This window comes from Ambystoma mexicanum, chromosome 7p, assembly GCF_040938575.1.
Source record: "Ambystoma mexicanum isolate Mex_15411 chromosome 7p, UKY_AmexF1_1, whole genome shotgun sequence".
NCBI classification, from domain to species: Eukaryota; Metazoa; Chordata; class Amphibia; order Caudata; family Ambystomatidae; genus Ambystoma; species Ambystoma mexicanum.
In genome coordinates this window covers 153577472-153601754 of record NC_090939.1, presented here as the reverse complement: position 1 = coordinate 153601754, position 24283 = coordinate 153577472, and positions in this window count along the sequence as shown.

The following is a 24283-nucleotide window of genomic DNA, read 5'->3' as shown; positions in this document are numbered from 1 at the left end:
GCCTCTATGAACACCCAGAGGTACTCTGTTTGATCCTGGCAGGGACAGCTAACACTGCTCTCGTGGGTCGGATACCCACCGCCTGGGGCATGTGGTGTGCGGGGGTGCCGGTGGAGATGCACTCCAATTCGGGGAGCCCGCTGTGGGGGGCCTGTGAGAAAGAGACGGCTGCCACAATGGAATGAGCCTCCCGGCCCGGGATAAGAACGGAGCTGTAGCCCTGCTGGGTCTGCCCTTCACGTGGGCTGGGGTCTGACCCCCCCGCCGATACCCAGCGGAGCATCTATGGGCCCCCGACCTCCCTTTGAGGACTGCACCCCCTCGGGTTCTCCTGCGGCTGTCTGAACGGTGAGGGACAAACAGTAACAAGACCTGACACCAAGATGAAATAAAGACTGCGGAAGGAACCACGCCACGTACCGGCCAAGAGTTAGATAGATTAAGACCGCCACACAACCCACAACACCTGCTCTCTACACCGTGAATGCACCCTGCAAACCTGCGCATTTGGGAGAGTGCAGCAAGGTACATGCCATCACTGCCCCGCTGACAAGCACTGTATGGGGAACGTTCTTGAACCCTGGTTTTTCCCAGTCCCTTGCTGCCTTTGCTCATCTGTGCGCGAGACACATTGGTGATAGCCTGCTGAGACCCGTGAACAGCACTTACTTCTCTCTCACATCAGCGGGCACTTATAAATAGATGGCCCACACCAAATTTAGCATTACTGCTAAAGCGCTATTTGAGATACGTCCCAGATTACAGCAAGCAAACAATGATGGCGGCAATAGGGTTATTGACCACAGACATTTCAACACACCTCTGAGTGCTGACAGCGGAATAGGGCAGCAAATATCCCCCCTCCCCTCAGTGAGGAGTGGGTCACTAGTACCAAACAGCACACAGTATTACGCAAGAGAAGCAGCAGTCAAAGAACCCATTACATGACACTGGGTGTTCCGTGGGTTTAATGAATGTGCGCTCACAGATAAGTGTGTGCCCCATCTGAATTGGGAGCATTTAAAATATATACACATACCTTAGAGCTTAGAGTCCATAGGAAACTGGAGGGAATTCTGATTGCTTGCCCCGAAACCGTCGATCTACAATCAAGGAAGAGAAGTAGAGACACCAGCCCACTTGGTGCATGTAGGTAACAAGACCCGGGCCCATAAGACTTGGATATATACGCCAACGCTGTGACGCCTACTGAGGTGTCCAAGGAGCCACAACCTCTCCCTGGCCGGACCACTTGATTGATCTACCTGGCTGTACAAGCCCCTCCAGAGAACGTTGGATCCAGAATGCCCAGGCAGGGCTACCCCAGTGAGTGGCTGACACCCTTGTGGGATTCACAGCACTTCTCGTCCCGACTACACTGTCCTCCTTGGCGCCCCCATCTGAACTGCCCCCAACACCAGCGGATGTCAATCAACCAAAAAATACCTTACCATGGTCAACGATAAACCCAAGAAAACATCCACCCAAAGCAGGATGTACTGATACGCAACCCCTGCGACCGCCACACCCGTGCTACAAACACTATAAAACAGCACAGCGACTGGGGAAGACAACATCTCCCTGAAAGACATAATGACTGCCATTGCCAATTCACGGGCAACCATAGAAATGAAAATGGACGGAATCAGCGCGGACGTGTTCCTCCTGCGCCACGACCTCCAAAAACAGACATCACGCACGGGCAAAGCTGAACACTGCATATCCAAGAGGGAAGATGGGCTTCGGACTGTAAACCAGCAAGTAGCCAGGGTAATATCACGCCTTAAGACATTGGATGAAAGGGTGGAGGGAGAGGGAAGATTGCGACGCAACAATGTCCGCATCCTGAGCCTACCCGAGAAGACAGAAGGGTCGAACATGGAACTTTTTCTGGAGCAATGGCTGATGGACATGTTTATACCCCATACCTTGGCCAACTTTTTCTCGATAGAACAGTCCCACCACATGCCAACTGGAAGACCTGTACCGGGAGCGCCACCACGCACAGTGATCGCAAAACTATGAAATTACAGAAACTGGGACGCCCTGCTCCAGATGGCCCGTGCCAAAGGATTCATAACACACAACGGATCACGCATCGCATTCTTCCCGGACTACACCAGAGAGGTGCAACGGGCCAGACAGTCCTTCGACCCCCTTAAAAGACCTCTGCAATCCTTGAACGTCAAGTATGGTCTCCTGTTGAAGTGGGACCCCTGAAATCATGGAGACAAATGGTAGCCACATTGTCGGGATCCTCCCTAGCCGAATCCAGTGAATGTGGTACGTCCGAGAATGATGAAGGGGATTAGCCCCCTGAGAAGGGGAACCTGTGAACCTGAGGTGGAAGCTCGAGTTAAGGGAGGAAGGGGGGAAGACAGTAATAAACAACAAGGAAATGTAAGCTATGAAGCAAACAACCGAAACTGTCCGGTGTGCTGGTTGTATTTTTTTTCTGTTGTAAAAACCAATAAAAATCTTTAAAAAAAAAAAGTATGCTCTCCTGTTTCCTGCGCAACTCAAAGTGTACCATAAAGGCACAATGATGCACTTCACAGATCCCAAGGAGGCATGGAGATGGGCGGAACAACACCTTGAGGGAGACTGGAGAACAGAAAAGAAAAACATGAATGATATTCCCAATGCATTATCCGAAAGACTCACGCTGGACCGACCTTTGCAAATTTAGGACCTGGAACCCCAATGATCGACAAATAACATAACACACCACAGTCACCAAGCCGATATAGCGAATGACCACGAATGCACCACCTCTGGGCATCATAGCCTCACCTTCACGCAGAGGTGCATGGGGCATAAGTTTCACGACTTGAGTCAATGCTGAGCGGCCCGGCGCACCCCCGACCCCCGAAGCGCGACCGCTTGCTGCCAAACATATTTTTCCTATTACTTGTTACATAAATTGTGTGAATTTGTCTGCAAGGGCCAGAGTTTACTCCAAAACGGCACCCCTTGTACGGTTTGTAGGTTTCTAATTCCATGTGTTTGGGCTACAGGTACTTCAAGTCGGGGGGAAGTGCAGGGTGGGGGGGGTGTTGTGTGGTGAGGGCCCGGACTAGAGCCGGCTCTTGTCCATTGTTCAAGTGGGTTGGTCACATGACAGCAATAACACCAGAGATCATTGGCAACAAAAGGTGCAAAGTAATAATGCAGAAACAATGGGCAAAAGACAGTGTCCAAGACACACGAGATCTCCCCAGGGTCCTGTAGAATTACGGAAGATCACACATGACGGGTGACGGGGAAATATCTATACTGACATGGAATGTCAATGGGCTGGGCTCCAGCATAAAACAACAGTTGATCCTCCAGTTTCTTAACCGGCACTCCCCTGACATCGCCCTTCTCACGGAAACTCACTTAGTCGGTACTGACTGCCACTTTTTTTAGGGATCCAACTATTCTCAGGCATACCATTCTGGGTTCTCGCGGGAGGCCAGGGGTACAATGATCCTCATACAGCAAAGAATACCATTCCGGTTGAGGAAAGTGCACGCAGACCCAAGGGGCAGATTTTTGATGATTCTTGGGGATCAGGGCGAGGGGGGTAGTAGCTGGGGTATCATAGCAATCTATGCTTCCCCTCCACTCACAAAGGAACTTTTGAATGACCTCACACTAGCAATACTCGCTGAACAGGTGGATATGTGGATCCTGTGGGGAGACTTTAACGAAGTCATGGAGGTGAACAGGGATAGATCGCACCAGGGCAACAGGAACATAGACACTCCAACCAAACTACAATCCTTTGCTGAGTCAATGGGGTTGGTAGATACATGGAGAGCGTGCCACGACACAGAGCCCAGGTTCTCATTTTACTCTAACGCACATAGGTCACTCTCCAGGATAGACTTTTGATTCCACAGAAAGCAGCACATAGATTGCGGGCCACAAGGTTCCTCGCGAAAGGCATCTCGGGCCACTCCCCGTTACTGATAACACTGAAGGATGGGCGAACCAAACCCGTGGCGACCTGGCGTCTGAACACATATTATCTGGGTATTCCAGAGATCATGGAAGGCCTTTCTCTCAAGACCACAGCTTACTTCGAAATTAACGAGGGATCAGTGGACTCCCCGGTAACAATGTAGGAAGCATATAAGGCAGTCCTCTGGGGTGAAGCTATCTCCCTAGTATCAGCCCACCGCCGACAACGCACACAGGAATGGGTGGCCATGGTGGAGTGGCAACTATTGGAGTCAGGGGTCTCAAGCCTCACAGCACCGCTCATTGGTCAGTCCGAAGTCATATATATGAGACTGGAGATAAGACTGGTAGGACTTTGGCTTGGTTAGAGAGATGAAGCTATAGCAAAGGACATATACAGGCTATACTCAAATATGGTTGAGAGGAGTTAAGCACAGACTCTGACATCGTCAAAGCATTCGCTGCCTTCTACGAGAAGCTTTACTCTCCCCCCTGCAAGAGTGACCGAGAGGGATGGCACAAACTTTCTAGATTCAATCGATCTCCCCCGCCTCTCGGAGCAACAGACAGCAGATCTTGACTCCGAAATTCCAGAAGAAGACGTAACAACAGCTTTATCACAACTCCAATCTGGTAAAACCCCTGGGCCCAATGGATTCCCGATAGAAACCTGGAAGAGACTTGGGAACACTGTAACTAAACATATGCATTGCATGTTCATACGAAGCAAGAAACAGGGACAACTTCCCCTGGATCTCAAGAGAACATGCATTGTGGTGATTCCCAAACCCGGGAAGCCCATGGAGCTCTGCGCATCATCTAGGCCCATATCGCTAATCAATGGGGAAGCTAAGGTCCTTGCCCGGATCCTAGCAAACCGTCTGCTGGGTGTGATAGGTTCCCTGGTCCATCCGGACCAGTGCGGATTCATGCCCGACAGATCCACCCAGATGAACCTGCACTGGGTACACCTTGCCATGAAACAGGCCCCGGCCATCTCGGACCCACTATCACTTTTGCCCGTGCACTTCGAGAAGGCATTTGACACTGTAGGATGGGATGCCTTGTGGGAAATCATGGATCAGATGGGTTTCGGGCGGGGATTTATGTCCTGGGTGAAATTCCTCTACCACTCTCCGGACGGAGGCGGTCGTTAGAGTGAATGGCAAATCCTCTAGAGTATCCACGCTAGGTCGAGGGACTATGCAGGGATGTCCCTTCTCCCCACTGTTCTTTCTCCTCGCCATTGAGCCATTAGCAATAAGACTTAGAACAGATAAGAACTGGACCGGATTCTCCTGGCCTTGGGGAAGAGAGGATTGCATTTCGTTGTATGCAGACGATCTTCTCTTATATCTTAATAACCCCATGGTATCGAACCCAATGGTGTCCCCCATTCTCACAGAATATCAAACATTTGGGGGGCTTCAAGTGAAGAAACAAAAGATTATCTTTTTACCACTTCAGGATGGAGAAGCGCAATCCCTGAGCAATGCCCGTACAGGGTCCCAACCCTGGGCTTCACCTATCTTGGCATACACATCAGCCCAGCCTTGGAAGACTTCCTCCAACTTAGCCTACAGCCTCTGATAGATAAATTCACTGCCGATGTGTGCCACTGGCAAACCCTCCCCCTAACAGTTCTGGGCAAAGAGGCTATGTGCAAGATGCTAGCACTTCCACATTTCTTATACGTCCTCCAGAATGCCCCGCTCTCCATCCCCTACACAACCTCTGCTGCAATAGACAGTATCCTCTACGGGCTGCTATGGGGCGAGAAAAAACCCTGCATTGCCCTTAAGACCTTGCAACACTCGGTGTGGGGGGGGGTTATGGGACTCCCGTGCCTCCGTACCTATTACTGGGCACCACAGATAGGGGTGGTGAACGATTGGCTACATGGAGAACCAGCACTCCCTCACATTGGGGCTGAGATGGGTAAGGCCGACACGACTACCCCTATTCACATATTATATGATGTAAACAAGAGAATGGAAGGGATATCTAAGATGACACTACAGGTACGTCAGGTTTGGGGAGAGGCTCACCAATATATCAGGTGGAGAGGGAGACCGACACTTGAACAACCACTGTGGCATAATAAGCACCTCCCAGAGATCCAGAAAATTGGGCATTTTACGACCTGGGAGAGACAAGGCATACGCACACTTGCGAATGTGGTACAAGACGGACGCCTTCTGGAGTTTGAGGCCCTACAAGGGAAATTTGGGATCCAACCAGGCAACTGTTACAAATACTTGCAAATAACACAGGCCTGTCATGGCCACTAATCAAGGGGCTAGTCCTTCCTCATCCCCAGGGTCCCATTGGACCCAGTCCTGGCGCCTCTGGCGCCAGACTCATGTAAAAGTGTGCTCTGCACACTCAATGCCAAGGGCGTGTGCAGCTGGGCCGGGCGTGGCCATAAAACAGAAGTGGAAGGCACGTGCTACAGTCCCAAATAAGGGCAAGGTGGAGTCAGGAGGTGGGGCTTAAGGGAGGGGCCTTAGCCAGCCTATATAAGGCCAGCCCATCCACGTGCCTTTGCTTTGCGGTATTCTGCTTTCAGCAGTATAACGTTCTCCACTGTACTTACCTGCGCATCACTGGATGCCTGCAGCCCCATCCTGAAGATATTCCTAAGAGCGCTTCTTACCTGCAGTCTACCGCTACATCGCTGTGCGCGCCTTTCACTCCAACTACTCCATCGTTGAGGGCGCTCCTTACCTGTTGCCAGCCACTACATCGCTGGGCGCGCACCTACCCTGCTGCCAGTCGCTACATCGCTGGGCGCGCATCTTACCTGCTGCCAGCCGCTACATCGCTGAACGCGCATCTTACCTGCTGCCAGCCGCTACATCGCTGAGTTTGCTTCTTACCTGCAACTCATCGCGGCCGGAGCCAGACTCTTCTTCTGACCTGCATTCCATCACGGTCGTAGCCGAAGTCTTCTTACTCACCGGCATTCCATCACAGTCGGAGTCAGAGTCTTCATCCTGCAACCGCGAATCTTCATCAAGAATCCGGACACCAATCTTCATAGTCGCCATGCACCTACGAGGAAAGAAGAACACAACAGGTTAGAACTCATATACATATCGAACGCACGGTCGCATCATACAAGAGACTAGAGTTCCCTTATAAAGACCAACTTACCTGTCACTGTTGAAACTCCATCAGTCTCTAAGGTATTCCGGACTCTCTTCGGTCTTCGTACCTATGGAAAGAGAATGAGACATTGCAAGAATTATCATTAGACGAAATACAGACAGTCTAATCGAACAATAGTCATAACAAAAGACTTACCTTATAAGTGGATGGGTCGCAGCTGGTCTGGATCAACACTCCCATGGACCAGTGAAGTAACTTGGTCCGTTCTACGCGCCCTTGCTAGGATACGCAGGACGGATAGCTCAACATTACAAAATTACAGGTGAGCTTATATGGGAAAGCGCTTGCACACCGTATTTTGGCACGAAAGGGTTGGGGGATGTCACAATAGCCCCACTCCATTTTCATTGCCTCTCCTCTTCACTCAGGGGCAACACCCATCTCCTGAGCCGCTGGTCCAACCACTATTAGGAGGGGAAGGTGATTCTGAGGAGTCAAGTCAAGGGAGGGCTCCAACCGTGCCACGCCCCCACAGACACCAGGTGAGCATAACAATGCCATGAACGCCCAATTCCCTAATCTAAGCGTGATTCACAAGAATTCCCCCCTAGAGACTAATGTCTTACCTGGGTGCAACCCGACCAAGTTTACCTCCACACTATACCAGGTTCTCAATTCCTTCAGGACACATGAATTGGTTAAGCTAAAAGAGAAATGGGAAAGAAATCTGGACCGGATGGAACCTGAGGAGTGAGTAGAGGCGCTCATTTTCCCACAGGAAATTGGTATTGATGCTAATTTGGGACTGATTCAACTCAAAATACTGCACCAAGTGTACTATTCCCATACAGAAATGACACGGTGGGGGTTGGGGCGGATAACAGAGAATGTCTACGATACAAGAGAGGTGAGGGCACTTTCTTTCATATGCTGTGGGAATGTGATGTCCTTCAAAGCTTCTGGAGGAAATATATCAACCAAATATCTATTGTCATGAGGTTCCCCGTTCCAGAGGATCCAAAACTGATATTGCTGGGCATATGGGGGGAGACGGACTTTACTAAGTATGAAAAGACGTTTCTGGCAGTTGCACTGAGGGAGGGAAAGAGGCAACCAGCTGAAACCTGGGGCTCGACTGATAAGTTGAGCGTAAACAGATGGTTTAATGATGTGGACCGATGTGCATCCTTAGAAAGACGCATATATACGGCCAGAGAATGCCCTGGGAAGTTTTGGAAGATCTGGGACGAATGGGAGAACTCTTCACAAACTGACTATAATTGCAGACCCTGGTGACCGCAAGGCGCTCGTAGATGCATTAATGGTCCCATACTCCATGTGAAGTGCCCTTGAGACCCCTCACATTGCCCTTAACCCAGCCTAACAATGCTTTATGTTGCTAAACGATGTATCCAGGACTTGTCCTGTGACCTGTTGTATGAGTTAATGCTATTATGTAGTGCTTTTTATTCAATAAACAGAGTTATAAAAATATTATTATAATAATAATTGCTGAGCAGATGTATGGTGGGCGCTCAGAGTACAATATCCCGATACATCAGATATGGGTGCAATTATGACTATGAAAATTGGGGATGATGAGGACCCTGTTGCCTATATTCAAGTCATTCAAGAGAGATGATGCCTTGAGACGCGTGAACCACAGGATAAAACAGTGGCCTTGTTTTAGCACATTTTGTGTCAGGGACTGCCCAAGACAGTGCAACGGCAGATGAAGAAACAGGTGGAAATGGAAGCGAAACCATGGCCAGAAATACAACTGACAATCGTGCATCACTGCCGATTGATGCAGGAGAAAAATAAGAAGAAAGCTGAGAGTAGGAAGCAGGATGAAGCAAAGTTAGTTCTGAAAATGTTGTCAAAAGTAGCCATAGAGGGAGCGGTATTGACGAGTAATGAAGATGGGGTGAAGCAGGAGATGCAATCAGTACAATAAAACAACATAGTGTATCCCACAGATCAGAATGGGTACAATATTTGGCCATGGAGAAGAGGAAATGGGCCTAGAAGAGGAGGACGAGGTGGATTTCAAAATCCTCAGCGAAGAGGAGGATTTAATGGTGGACAGCTGCAACAATGCTGGAATTGCGAAAGAATAGGACACATAGCCAGAACATTTAGAAGCAGAGAAGGCTTGCAACAAAATTGGCAAACTCCAAGAGGGGGGATGGGCTATGGTCCGCAAATAATACAGAATTGCAGGAGTATTATGCCAAAGATCACACGAAGGCTCAGACATATGCGCTGCAACCACAGCAAGTACAGCAAACCCCATTGCAAATGCAAGGACAATCGCAGCAAGGAACCATGCAAACAAACAGGTGCAACCTCAGCAAGCTTAGACACAACAGGCCATGGTACCACAATGGAATATGACTACACGAGTCCAGCAAACACCTGCACCAAAATTAGTGTGGTTGTGGAAGGAGGAAATACTTTTACATGTACAGGGATGAATTTATATCCAGAATAGGACAGCCCACAGAGCGTCTTTATGTGTTCAGTACTATCTGTGACCCCAGGCCCCCAAGAGGAACGAAGTGTCAAGGTGACAATAGGAGGCAAGACATTTTAATTTCTTGTAGACACTGGAGCAACTCGTTCTTGCATCCGTGAGGGAAAATCCAATGTCAGGTATTGCCATGAATGCCCAGGAATTCTCTTGGGCAATGAGTTTAGTTCCTTTTATAGACAAATGACCAATCTGTATAGGAGAAGATGGCATGTCAATGCCATTATATAAATGTGAGATAGTTTATTTATATTAGCCTTTACAAGCCAAAAGGCATTACAAGGAGTTCCCTTAAACACAGAAGTATTATTGTATGGATTGACTGTTTTATTATCATGGTTACTCCAATTGACCAGAAATGCCTATGTATGATGAAGAAGGGCAGGCAGATTATCCCCTTGGAGTTAGAAGCAGCAATGGTCAGAAAAGAAAGGGTGGTTCTTCATGGGACAGATGAAGAGGGAAGAGGATAGCGAACAGTGATAGCCCTCAGTGAAGGATACAGGCTGAAAGATTTGACAAGCGATCAGCTGTTCAAGGAGGAGTACTCAGATGATGAATTAAAGAATATAGAAATACCACAGAGAATGGCGTTGGTAAAAAAGAAACCGTCATTTTTCCCGGCTAATTTAGAGAAAGTGCCAAATACTGTATGGACCAAAGGTCCATAAAATGTGGGTCTATTAAAAGGAGCAAAAGCAGTTAAAATCAAACTTAAACCAGGAGCCCTTTTGCCACATGCAAAGCAATATCCCATGTCTAGATAGGCAGATGACGGTATACTTGAGTCTATCTCTGCTTTAATGAAGCAAGGAATATTAGTACCATCCGATTTCCCAAGTAGCACGGCAGTGTACCCATCGAGAAAATCAACAGGGGGTCGTGGAGCTTTGTACAGGACCTTTGCCCTATAAGCAATATGGTCAAAGCTGAGTTTCCCTTAGTTCCAAGCCCTGTGACAATATTGTGTAATATCCCATCTAAGACCAGATATTTTACAGTCATAGATTTAAAGAACACGTTTTTTTCAATTCCCCTACATGAAGACTCCCAGGATTTGCTTGAAACATGCTCTTTTTCCCCAGGGGTACTGTGAGTCCCCTTCAATCTTTAACAGAGTCCTTCAGATGGACCTAGGTATTGTTCAGCATCTTATACATGGATGACATTTTGGTGTGCAGTGAGTCAGAAGAAAGATGCAGAGAAGATTCAGTTAAGCTTATGACTATACTCTCAGAGAAAGGATATAAAGTGGACAAAGAGAAGCTACAATATTGTCAGGAAGAGGTCTTGTATATAGGACAGTTGATTTCTCACGAGGCGAGGAAAGTGTTACCTGAGAGAGCAGAAGCAATTATAAAGACCTCAGAACCTAAAACAGTAAGAGGAATGCAACATTATTAGGCCTATGTGACTATTGTAGGTCCTGGGTTTTCGATAACAGTACATATATTTCACCACGTTTAAAAGGGCTTAAAGAAGCACAGGTGGGCAAGAGCAAAATAATATTGACATATGAAATGACTGAAGGATTTGAAGAATTGAAAAAGGCGATCCGTACAGCCCCTTTGTTGTGAATTTCAGATTATCATGAAGAATTGTACTTATTTTCTCATTCAAATGGAGAAGTCATGACAGCAGTACTTACACAGAAGGCGACATTAGGACATGGACATAAACCATTAGCCTATTATAGTGGGATTTTAGATCCAGTTATGAAAGGGCATTATCCTTGTGAGCAGTCTTTAGCTGCTGCTGCAGTCACGATTGAAAAAGCTTCAAGTATAACAATGGGGTGTTCAGTAACACTATTTGTAGAACATGCATTATTTGTGATTTTAGAGAAACCTAAAATGACATTGACCACACAAAGAGCATCAGTATTCGGGGTAATTATATCGAATCCTGGAGGGCGTGGCTTGGTGCCCATGCGGTAGGAGGCACTGCTCGAGAGCTCCTGACAGATCCTGAACAACATCTGTGCAAACTGGCATGATTTACCATGTGATACAACTAAAATCATACAGGCAGGTGTTGGAACATCCACAGATTAACTGGAGAGCCTACTGTGGATAATCGGAGAGGGAATTGTAGAGAATTCAGCTGGTCGAGATCCCACCCGTGTAATCCAAAATGGTGGCCGTGATCTCTGAGACCAGCTGAAGAGAGCCAGCGCACTTCGCAGCCCAAGGGGAGACGCCGGGAAAGAGGGAGGCAAGGTGGAACACTGCCAAAGAGAGCTCGGCGGCTGGCGTCCATCAAGCAGACGCCGGGAGCAGCAAGGACTGCATTACCCCCGGCAACAGTCGGTCTAGAGCAGGCGGGTGAAGCCTTGCCATTGGATGACAGACCGCCGGTGCAAAAACAGTGCCGTGTTGTTGGAGCGCCAGGAGAAGTGGAGACGGAGAAAGGTGGTGACTGTCAGGCTGAGATTCTGGTCTTGCGGCTGCGGAAGCTGCTGAACCCCCGACAATCCACCTAAAATGTAGCACTCAGTGCTCTGGACAAATTACTGCTCAGTTTGCCACACTTCAAGGGGAAAGGGGGAAAGGGACAAATTAATAAACACCAGGCTGGAAGCTATCGACTAGCTGGTTCATCACCTGCAGTTGAAACATAAGCATATAAAAACATCTCAATTTCTCATTGAGTCACTGACCTTAAAATACTATATCCTTTACTAAAAAGTTGTAAAGACCATACCTGGTACGCGCGGAAGAATCCATGTAGCAATATAGTCGCGCACGCGCAGTTAATTCACGTAGCAATGTTCTTGCTCACGTGCGGAAGAATCTACGTAGCAATATACTCGCACACACGCGGTTAATTCACGTAGCAATGTTCTCGCACACGCGCGGAAGGATCCACGTAGCTATATTTTCATGCACGCGCGGTTAAATCCACGTAGCTCAAAGTTCACGCTCGCGCTAACATACACACGCGCTGAAGCTTATTAACGGCTCGAACACGCGCTAGCTTTGAAAAGTCATGTAGCTTAAGAAAACATGCGCTCGCTCTTCAGTTTATGCGTTCGTAAGAAGATCGTGTTCGCGCTCTTCAACCTTTAAAAACAATTTAACCTTTTTACAAAAAAATTGGTAGAAAGAGAGTTCAGAACTAAAGTAATCTTCCACTTTGAAATAATTTAAAGGCACTTATCTCTTGAAAGAGTCTTGAATAAGTTCTTCTCTCAGAAAAATGGAATTTTCGCACTCCTGTCCTGTGTCCCAATTAACTCCAAACTCAATTCCTGTTATTTTCTCAAAGAAGCCGTTCGATCGCTTGAACCTTGAAGCCCCTGATCAAGTTATGCAGGAGCCGCTTAGCACACGTCTTCTCAGCTGGGCTATGACAATGAAAGGCAGTTTAGAATGTTCACTGTCCTCTCTATGAACAATCACCAACCAATCAGAACTTAGGCTGAGAACTTCCATCTTAGCTTGGGGCATTTTCCATAGTCTGCAATTAAGGTTTAGGCCAAATTGTCTGTTTCAAAATAAAAACCCATCATAACTCACCCAAATCCTTCATTACTATATATGTGTCACACCTGACCCAATGTATGTGAAAATATGTCAATGTATATAATGTCAATGTATGTAACACCTGACCAATGTATGTATGTAACACCTGACCCAGAGTATGTAAGGATATGTCAACCTGACAGTGACCCGGGTGCGACCCCTGGACTTCAGTGCTGGGCACACACGCCGGAGAATCGATCCGGTCGGAACGGCCATGGGCCAGGCTGCAGATAACATGTGGAGGGAGACGGAAGATTTGCGGTGCCCCCTTTTCGCTCCTGGAGGTGAGAGCGGACATCGCTGGGGGTGGCATATTTCCACGCAGTGCCCTGGTGGGGGGCCCACACTGCCCTAGTACCCCTGGTGGGGGCTGGCACATCAGGAGTAGCGCCCAGCAGCCCATGGAGTCCTACACAAGGGCTTGGATTGGGAAAGTTGCTAATAACTCTGTGGCAACCCAGAACAGCGAACAGAAGCTAAGGCAACGGAGAGACACAAGGAGGCCGAAGGGGCACACACCTGAGGCAGACAACACCGGCAAGCCCTCAGGTATCCCCAGGGAAGAAAACAGAAGGCAACCCATAACCAGGGGGGAACAAACAATGAAAGAAAGGACTGCCATTCAGCTGATACATGTGCATTTAACACGCGGGGCTCATGCAGATATTAAACAGTACTTGATAAGTAACGTGAAGTACATGCGGTAGTAAATAAAAGCCCCATGTGAGTGGGCAAACATCAGCTACAAAGAGCTGCAAAAGAGGAGCCACCAGACGACTTACATCCCGGATAGCTGCCGCCTGGGGGGATAAGAAAAGCGATGAACGGCGGGAGCTAGTTCATGTGGGAGAACACAACCCACACGAAGAAACAGAACTACAGGCTGCAGAGAGCGAGGACACTGGGGGAAATATCCTGAGGTGAATGAGACAGGGCCCGTTGTGACCCCCCCATAAAGGGGCATAAGGGGGAGAGCTCGCAGGGACCTGCAAGCCCAGAACACCTGTAGAGGAAGGAACGCTGAGTGCAGGTGAGCGGCACGCGTACTTGCCGGCCAGGGCGGAGGCACACAACTGCAGGCCCCTCACACGCTGGCTATACGTGGACTCAAGTGAACTGGGGCACTGGCTGGTACCTGCTGGACCGCAGGAAGGGCACATCAGGCAGTCAGGACCATCCTGCTGGCCGACCCAGGGCCCCGGAAAAAAGCTGAACACTGGGCATTTCCATCAGCTGAAAGGCACGGCCATCGCATGCATCATTCCGCAGAGCAGGAGGCGTGGCCCAGCAAGGAGCAGGCCCCTACAACAGAGTGGGGGGGAGAGGGTACTGCAAGACGCCGCAGAGGTTATTGGATCAAATAGCAGATTGCCTGACGTGGGAGAACACAACCCACCCGAGGACGAATATATTGAGAAGTAGGATAGGAAAGAGGATTGGGGGGCTGGGCCTCATTGGGCCAAGCCGCACAGCAGACCAGAGAGGAGTGAAGTGTGCTGTAAACTAGACAACCGGGTGGGCCTGACCCTCGGGTGCGCCGGTGTCGGTACTGTGGCAGGCAGCAATACTGGACTTAGAACTATGCAACACAGCATGTGGTAGACACCTGCCCCACACAGGACCACACGGCTAGGCCTACAAGAGAAACCGGGGGGGGGGGGAGTGATGCCTCACGCCCGTAAGGAGAGAATGCCAAATAGGACAAAAGGAGGAAGAGGTGAACAAATCAGCATAGATTACTTTACTAGAAAATCTGAAAAGTAACAACCTGCCCAGTCAAACGCAACAATGGCTACAACGAGCGCCGCACAATAAGTGGGAAGTGAAAGTGAAGGACCGATACTGGAAGCAATTGCCTTCTTGAAGGCGTGCCTGGAAAATAAGATGGACGCAGCGATAGGTGCCCTGAAGGCGTCCTTAGAGAACAAATTAGACACAGTCATGGTGGATGTGGGCCTCCTCCAGCAAGATGCACGAAACTTGACGGAGCGAGTGATGACAGCCGAACAGCAGGTGCAGCAAAACACCACCGATGTCGCAGTCACACAAACGCAAATGTCGGAGGTGATGCACATCGTAAAGATCCTGGAACGCAGGGCGGAGGATGCAGAAGGGAGGGCACGAAGGAACAACATCCATATAGTCGGACTGCTGGAAGGTGAGGAAGGCAGAGACCCAACGGAGTATGTCGGAAATCTGCTGCTCCAGGAGATTGGGGCAGGGGTACTCTCCCAGGGTTTTGCAGTAGAAAGAACACACAGAGCCCTGACCAGAAAGCCCCAACCGGGCACCCCTGAGATCAATGATCACCAGGATCATGAACTTCAAAGATAGGGAAAAGATATTGACATTTTCGAGAGAAGGGGGCGTGATCACCAGGAACTCCTCCAGAATCACTATACACCCAGATTACACTGTCATGGTCCAGAAGCAAAGAGTGTGATTCGGCCCGACTAAAGAACGCCTTAGGGCGGCAGGTATACATTACATGCTGCTATATCTGGCTAAACTCAAGGTGATACACCAAGGCAGGTCGTGCTTCTTTGAGACGACAGAGGAGTCCCACACATGGATGGACCAGCAAGGTATCCCCCAGCAAAGATCTAGGAATGCCAATGGTGATGGGAACCTGCCCCGGTGATAAAGTACGGGGACCAATAGGAGCAGAGACATTTCAACACAAAGAACATAATGCATGCCAGAAGGAATTTATAAGGGAGGGACGGGGTCCAGGTCTGCCGGAAGGGCCGACAAGACACACACCCCCAGAGTTTTTTTCCGAGTTTGGATGTCAGTTTTGAGGCATCACGCTGCAGCGGGCAGGCCCCACTACGGTGGGCGGAGCAAGAGAAGCAGCGAAGCCGAAGCAGCGGGAGGGTGGCTGGGGGTTGGTTTGAGACACAGGGTAGTGGGCATACAGAGGGCTATGGGACGGCAGAGTCGAAAGAAACACCGTGAATATGGGTCCAGATGAGATAATGATTGCAACCTGGAATGTTAGGGGGCTTAATGCCTACGTTAAAAGACTTACAGTATATGCCTGTCTAAACAGGATGAAGGTTAAGATAGCAATGCTGCAAGAGACTCACCTAACACAGGAAAAACAAACCAAAATGGACAAGAAATGGGGGGGACAGGTGTACAGTTCCACATATTCGAACTATGCAAGGATAGTACTGATATGGGTTGCCCCAGGGGTCGCCTTCCTGATAAGAAAGCAAGAACGCGACTCAGAAGGAAGACTAGTGATAGTGCACGGAATCCTAGAGAGTAAGGAAATATGCCTGATAAATACGGTTGTATACGAATTGTTCATATTACAATTGTCCGAATGACAATTGACCTTCTGCACAATTGACCGAATATAAACAGTCAATTAGGATATATATGCGGGGGAAACCCCCCGCATTCCCCTGCCCAATCCACCAACCCCCAACCCAATCTCATTAGATGATTATTACCCCAACCCATTATATATATATATAAATGACAAGACGGTCAATTTGGACCACTGCAAAATGGTCAATTGTGTCATTCGAGCAATTGTACTCGAACAATTCGGGTAATACCATAAATACATATGCTCCGAATCACGATGCAACGGAATTCTTTAGGAAACTTGTGCCCAAACTAGCCCAAAACAGAGACGCAACGTTCATCTGGGCGGAAGACTTTAATTGCACTCTGGACCCGCTCCTGGGCAGATCGAATGACAAACACAGGAAGCCAGCACCCCCAGCCAAGGTGCTAAAAACGGCCCTGACCTGATTGCAGCTGACGGACATCTGGTGAAAGGAACACAGCGATGAGAGAGGGTATACACATTATAGCACACCCCATGGAATATTTACACGCATAGATTATTTATTCACGGACATTGAATCTTTGAAAGATTTTACAGGGATAAATATTAAGGCACGCACACTATCCGACCATGCACGATTGCTAGCAACATGGGCACACAACTACAGAAGGGCTCCGATACCAACGTGGAGTCTGAGGGAGGAGGCATTGAAGGAGGGTGAGTTTGAGGAATATTTGCATGATGTGATAAAATATTATTTTGAGCACAATGTGGGGAGTGTAGAGAGTAATGGTACGCTCTGGGACATGTTCAAAGTGGTGATAAGGGGGCCAGCAATAGGGAAAACAAGGGGACTAAGAGGAGAGGCCCTAGCAGAGCTTGGCAACCTGGCAAGGGAGATAGAATTGGGGGAACGCCGGGCGGGGATCACTGCAGAGGAATCTAGAGAACTAATGGCGCTGAGACTGAGATGCGTAGAACTCTGGGAGAAACTGGGAAGATTGGATTATGGAATATATATACAGCGGCTGCATGCAGAGGGGAACAAACCTGGCAGGCTTCTGGCCTGGCTCACCAAGCAGGAATGTAAAAGAGATCCAATTAATGCAATAAATGACGAATCAGGGATAGAGGTCAGAAGCTAGGAGGGCATTAACAAACTATTCTCCTGCTTTTATGAGCGATTGTACGCTCCTAACCCAGAGGTGGAGCTAGGGGATATAGCAGATGCCCTGGCAGAGATAAGAATGCTGAAACTAGCAGCAGAACAGGCCCAATGTTTAGATTCCCCCTTCACAGTGGAAGAAATAGAGACAGTAATCACTGAACTCCCATCAGGCAAATCCCCAGGACCTGACGGGCACCCAGGTGAATTCTACAAGACGTACAAGGGCACCATAGCATCGGGATTGCTTGAAATATATCAAGCGGCGTATGAGAAGGAACAGCTGTCAGACAGCATGTCGGAATCAGTAATTATACCGATCCTCAAACCTGGGAAATCACAGTTGGAGTGTGTCTCATATAGGTCGATTTCCCTCATTAATCAAGATTCCAAAAACCTTATGGCAGTGCTTGCCAACCGCCTAAAACGGCTAATACCCACGCTGATCCATTTGGATCAGACGGGTTAGGTCCCGGGGAGAAACATATTGTGGAATCTCCGAAGGCTCTACCATGTATTAGACCGGACGAATCGCAGACGGGGCGAATGCGCTATAGCGTCGTTAGACACTGTTAAGGCCTTCGATTCTGTGAATTGGGAGTTGCTGTTGAGTGTTCTCGCCCACTTTGGAATAGGGGAAGGGTTCCTTCGGTGGATTAGGCTGCTATATAAAGATCCCAGAGCTAGAGTGAAAACTGGACGACACATCTCAGAGGTCTGGAGAATATACAGAGGGACCAAGCAGGGTTGCCCACTGTCACCGATGTTGTATATATTGGCTCTGGAACCGCTGGCGGTCTTCCTTAGAGCAGAGTATGGTGACACAGGGACAGATATAGACGGAGTAGTGCATCAAATTACGCTGTATGCGGACAACATGCTCCTTTTTGTGGGAAACCCACGAGAAAATGTATCCTGCTTGCTAGAAGCAATTGATGCGTACACTAGACTCTCGGGGATAGCCATTAATAAAGAAAAGTTCTTACTATTCCCCTTGGCAGACCTAAGAAGGGTCCCCTCGAACCAGCTTCCAGAACTGGGCCTTATGTGGGCACTGCGCTCCTTCCGATATATTTGGGGATAGAACTACACCATGACACTGCAGACACACACAAAATCAACACCTGCCCAGCCCATGACAGAACACAAAAGGATATGGACTTCTGGGGGACACTTCCACTGAGAATGATAGGGAGGGCGGCCCTCTTGGCGATGGTGGTACTACCACGCATGTTACATTACTTCACAAACATTCCATATGACATACCCAGGGCCTTCTTCACAAAGCTGAACACAATAGCATAAAAGTTCCTGTGGGGGGAGTTGCAGGATTGCCATGACGCCTCTGCAAAGAGACTACAAAGCAGGAGACAATCGATTACCGGATTTCTAAAAGTACTACCTGGCGGGGCAATTGCAATTTGTGGTCAAATGGCTGGGGGAAGAGACAACAATCGACACAATACTCTTCCAGCTAGCACTGAAACTGTACTATTTGAGGGAACTGCCATGGATTGATAAATCTCTGCTCAAGACTCTACCAAACATGGTCAGACTCGCAACAACCCTGTGGACCAGGGCGTGGAAACTCCAGGGGATGAAAGATCTCTTCTCGATACAGATCCCCATAGCAGGATTTGCAGGCCTGGACACAGGAACTCTAGCAACATATAGATCCCAGTGGGAGGCCAAAGGCGTAGCACAGATAGGAGATCTGAGGAAGGAGGCACAATGGGCGGAATTCCTAAACCTTGTGGAGGACCAAGATATACATGGATGCCAATTTATTCTACATGCCAGCATGATAAGGACAATCAAGAAGAGATGGGTGGAATGGCCGGAGGAAGACGATACGGGGGGGAGGGTTGGATGCCTGGTAAAACATATCAGAAGGGGGACACACGGCCTCTAGATTATATGAACAGCTGTTAGAATCCAGCAACGCGCAAGTGCTATAGATGAGAGAACGCTGGGAAGAGGAGCTCCAGAGGCCCTTTAGCGAACATGAATGGGTTAGAGTACTGAGATATCCAAAAAAGGTGTCCAGGAACGCAGGATTCAGACAAGCGCAGTTATACCTTACGCACAGGGCATACCTTACACCCAGAAGGATGACCATGATGGGATTGGGAGAACCCCAAAAATGCCCCCAGTGCTCTGAGGAAGAAGCAGACATGTTGCATATGTTTTGCACTTGCTCACTGATAAAGATTTTCTGCAAAGGAATCAAAGAGAAGGTGGCGGGGTGGAATCCAAATGCAAGTATGGAATCCTGAGTCGTATTTATTAGGCCTTTTTCCCATAGGCAGACAAAAGATGCACCTGGCCAAAATGAAGGATTTGGTATGCATATTGGCCAAACGTTGGATAGCAATGGCATGGACCTCCAGTGTGGGCCCAATTAGAAAATCATGGTGGTCTGATCTCCAGAGATGGGCAGTGGTGGAAACAGTGGTATGGACAAGAGCGGTGCAGAGGGGGGAAGGAGAAAGTGGGCAAAAGATACTGGCATGGAACTCCCTTATGCAAGACCTATTTGGACAAGGGACGGAGAGCAATAAGTTGACCCCAGGAGAGCGGAGGAACACTAACTAGAAAATAGACAGATGTACGCCATACCTCCTAACCTAAATGAGCCAGTCAGTGCACAAGAGACTGACCAATTGGGCAGCTGTAGACCAGGTCAGCATGGCCGCAGAATCGCTCCATGATGGTAATGAAAAGGCGAATCCATGGAAAAGTACCAGAGTGACTGTTATGTTTGTTTGTTTGTTATTGTGGTTGGTTATTGTTAGAAAAATAATGAAGAGTTTAAAAAAATAAATTATATTGAAACCTGTGATTTAAATTGTCAGATGTAAGACATTGAACAAAGCAACATTCATAGCTGAACCAGTAGGGGAGGATGATTATGTACATGATTGCACTGTATATACTGAACATTATAATGATATTCCCCAAGCTAGAGAAAATGCTCTTGGGAGGAGGGAACTCCTCTTTATTGATGGATCTTCAGAAATTGACCAAATGACTGGATAAAGACAGACTAGATCAGCGGTACTAAAGCTGAACCGAGAGGGTGAATTTAAGGTAGTAACAAGCACGAGATTGCATTTGTATTATTTAGAAGAGGCTGCAGAATTAGTGGTGCTTATCGCTGCTCTTCAGAGATTCGAAGATGAAGAAGTGACAGTGTACTCTGACTCTGCCTATGTGACGTCAGCCGTACACGCAGGTTTGTCACGCTGGAAAAAGAAGGGCTTCCTCTGCGCAAACGGCACTCCAGTGCAACATGCAGCCCTACTGGATAAACTTATTGCAGCACTAGCACTCCCATTAACTCTAGCAGTCATAAAATGCGCAGTGCATATTAAAAGAGAAGGTTGAGCACCATAAGAGGAAAAGGATTCATGGAAAAAGCAGGGGTGTTCTTTATCCCCTACTGAGGAAATTTGGAGATGATATAGCACTGGAAAACAAGTTATGCCTCTAGCATTATTGAGGGTAGCGCTGGAGCAGACCCACTACCCGGTGCATGTGACCCAAGAGAGTCTAGCTGCTACAACTAAAGAAGAGTGGTTCTCGCCAAATTTGCATGTGGCACAGTTTATTGTAAATTGCATTGTGTGACAAGAATGTACTGCAGGGCACACTTTGCGAACAGTGTGAGGAGCAATTTATAGACCCAGTTGCCAATTTCAGCACCTAAATATATTATGTGGATATGCTGCAGACATGCAACGGCTACAGATATATGCAGGTTGTGGTATGTCCTTTTTCTAGCTGGATTGAGGCAGGTCCATGCACACACCCTGACACCACGTGTGCTGCCGAGTTCCTTGTGCATGAGGTGTTTCCAAAATGGGGTGTGTGCAAGGTTTTGTGGACTGACAATGGACCACTTTTTGTAAATTAACTGTTTGAACAAATAGTTCCTTGTATCAGGCATTAAGCACATGTTTTCCTCTTCGTATCACCCACAGGTGAATGGCATCTGTGAAATATTCAATGGATTATTGAAGGAAAGGATTGCAAAAATAAAGATGACTCTAAAGAAGGGATGACTACATTGCCTACCCCTTGCCTTATATGCCGTAAGAAACCAGCCTGGCTCAGATCACCATTTAACTTCTCATGAGTTGGTGACTAGACACTACATGAGAACCCCCCTTGCTCCTCCAACTAGGTTAAAAACGGATGCCTACAGTGAGGCGAAGACAGTAGGTGACGAGATGCATGATTACCTAACAACAATGACTGCAAGTGTTTCTTTCATGTCTCAACAGGTCATGAACCGGAGGGAGGGGACAAAGAAGATCAATCCATTGAAGCAGAAGATTTCTTAAAACAACCCAGCCTATACCCAGGGGACCAGGTGCTGGTACAAATGTTTGCACGCACTTGGAGTACGCCCTATTTTGAAGGACCATTTGAAGTAGAAGAAGTTACCCCTACAGCTGCCAAGTTAAAAGAAAGAAGAGTCAGGTTGCCTTTGCACCATATCAAACCATATAAAGGAAAAACCCCAACCCCTCCTGTAGCTATCGATGGCAGCAAGAGAAGACGTTCCATGTATGCAGACTCACTTAATGGCCAAGAGCAAAGACAGGGAAAATGAAGAGCACACCAACACTTTAAATTAGAGACCAACATCTTCAACCTTGGATAAGGAATAAATAGAGTTGAAGTTATCCTGGAACTTTTTAAATAAACTCAAGGAACAATGTTTTAATGCAGTGGAGCAGAAAGAAGAGAAGTACATTCACCTATTATAATAACAATACACACATTCTTGTATGCTGTTTTTACTTACATATTACAGTCTTATCCTGTTTTTTTGGAAAATCCTAATAATCATATTATTTTCAGAATAATTACAGCAATCATCCTATATATATATATATATGTATTCAGAATTAAAACAAGATGAAGAGACTTCAGAATAAAAGAGGCTCATTGCCATCAAGAAAATCGATGAGCTTTCTTGGAATAATAATTGTGATATAATTCTGTGCTATGATTTGTGTTTTTGTCCTGATTATTATGGCATTTAGACATGTTAAAAGAAACAATACAGACATGGGGCCTCATTACGACCCAGGCGGTAAGTACCGGTCATTACCGACATGGCGCAATTTCCGTGTTGGCAATAGACCGCTAAAAGCGGCCCATTATGAGTTTGCGGGCACAAGCTTTGCGCCATGCCGGTAAAGAACTCACCGCCATGCCGCAAAAGCCCGAAAAATCCCCCTTTTCGGCATCGTCTGTAGTGGAAATAGCACCTCCGGCATCCTAGCCATCGGCATCAGCGGTCACCTCTAATAGCGCTCACCTCAAATAGCCGTAACCGCTATTAGCAGTGACCATAAATACGCGGAACCGGAAGTAGTGTCATCGCACAGGAACGGGACAGAGCACGGCGGCCATCTTTAAAAACACAATCCATTGCCATCCACCACAACCAGGAGCCATCTGACCCCCAGAACTCCCACACACCTCTACCACTACCTGTTTCAATTCAGGATGCCAAAAGCTGTTAAAGAAACGGGTGATCGGCTGCGCCAGGAGCGCTTCCCCAGAGAGGAGCTCACCATGTTAGCAGAGACACTGCAGGAGCATGCAGATGTGGTTTTTGCAAATGACATGTCCCGTCCAGCACTGCTGCATAAAAAGCAGATTTGGGCATTGGTCGCCCAGAGAGTCAGTGCCGTCGGCACCACACCCCGCACACCCAAACAATGCCGTAAGCGCTGGGACGACCTAAGTCTACGTGCGCAAAGTATACTCTCCGCCAACCGAAACCTTGGGCTGGCGACAGGTAGAGGTGCAGAGTCGCCCATAAAACTCCAGCCATGGGAGGAGATATGTGCTACCACCATAGGCACCGAGGCAATAGAGGGAGTCGGGGACATGGAGAGAGGAGCACCGTATTCAGCCGATGCAGGTAGGTGTCTCTAATCAAACAATGCCAATACCACCACGATGATGTCCACCTGAACTGACAGTGCAATGATGTATAGCATGGTCCACCAGACACATAAGCACAAGACTGCCTACAGGCAGTGCAGAGCATCACCTTGTCCACATGCATGATGCACCCCATTTGTGTTGCAACCCAAATGCCTCCATGCATCACCCACCCAAGAGTGAGGCAACCTGTATGTCACTCCCCCCAATGTGACTCATCTACCATTCCATATCAATGCAGCCACCCCAATGCATGCCCGATGCCCGTAGACCCATCACTAACCCTCTCCCTCCTTTGGTCCCCCATAGGCACACATTCTGACAGCGATGATGAGGACACCAGTGCCACACCACGGAAGAAGGCCAGGGCCGAGGAGGGTGAACACTGCCCCTCAACCTCAAGGGGCAGAGGCCAACCTAGACCACCTCTGAAGGACAAGAGAAACACAGAGGCCACAGCACCAATGTGCACCACGGCCCCCACAACAACACCCACACCAGCCACCATCACCCAGGAGGCATTGGCAGAGGGCACACCATCGGCTGGCAGCAGCACAGTCGGTGAGACAGCTGCCACAGCAGCCATATCTGACTACGAGGGCGACATACAGCTGCATGGCCCAACACCCGCCACAGGCCCCCTCCACTCACCACACCTATCCCAATGCAGCATAGTGGACGGCAGCATGCACGGGCTGTCACCTACAGATTCATGGCCAGCAATTTTCAGC